Source organism: Mastomys coucha, unplaced genomic scaffold (genome assembly GCF_008632895.1).
Source record: "Mastomys coucha isolate ucsf_1 unplaced genomic scaffold, UCSF_Mcou_1 pScaffold3, whole genome shotgun sequence".
In the NCBI taxonomy this organism is placed as follows: Eukaryota; Metazoa; Chordata; class Mammalia; order Rodentia; family Muridae; genus Mastomys; species Mastomys coucha.
In genome coordinates, this window is record NW_022196909.1 from 72,140,167 (window position 1) to 72,140,779 (window position 613).

The 613-nt window shown below is 48.1% G+C and overlaps 1 long non-coding RNA gene across 1 annotated transcript in view; it reads right to left on the minus strand.

Moving 5' to 3' along the window:
* LOC116075223 overlaps positions 1-397 on the minus strand; it is a 1,967-nt gene extending 1,570 nt beyond the window's left edge. The window contains exon 1 of the long non-coding RNA XR_004112470.1: positions 141-397. This is a non-coding gene — a long non-coding RNA (uncharacterized LOC116075223). The remainder of the gene's footprint in view (positions 1-140) is intronic.
* Between the last annotated feature and the right edge of the window lie 216 nt (positions 398-613).

Sequence of the window (613 nt, forward strand, 5' to 3'; positions counted from 1 at the left end):
CTCCAGCCCTCTCTCTTAGGGTGACCCACACACAGGTTATAACCTAGGTCTCCCATTCCTCTCCAGCCTGCCTGTTCTCCTTTCCCCTTCTCTCCCCTTCTCTCTTTCCTCCCTCCCTCCCTTCCTTCCATATTCCTCACTGCTGATCCTCCTGTCTTCATGTCTTGTGTTCTGGAAGGATAGAGGAGCTGCACTCAGTTTTGTGCCATGGTGAGGAAGGGACGCAGGCTAGGTAAGCATTCTACCAATTGAGCCATGAACGCAGCTCCTTGAGCCTTCTCTACACTTCAATTGAGACTTCAATGCATTGAAGTGTGGTAAAGCCAGGCAGCTTGATCTCAGCGTCCTGTTGCTCCTGACTCCCTTCCTTAGCCTTGAAGAGAAGAGGACAGATGAAGATGCTGTCACAGCCTAGCCTCTGCTCATCATAAAGGCCATTGAGTACCATGTACGGAGGAGGGGTGGTGATGGCATATGGCCATTGTATTAGTCACTTGTCTATGAATGGGGTGAAATGTCTGACAGAATGCATATGGAGGGAAGTATTTAGGCTCACAGTTCAAAGGTCTGCAGTCCATCATTGTTTCCTCCTTTTTAAAAATATTTGTTTTAT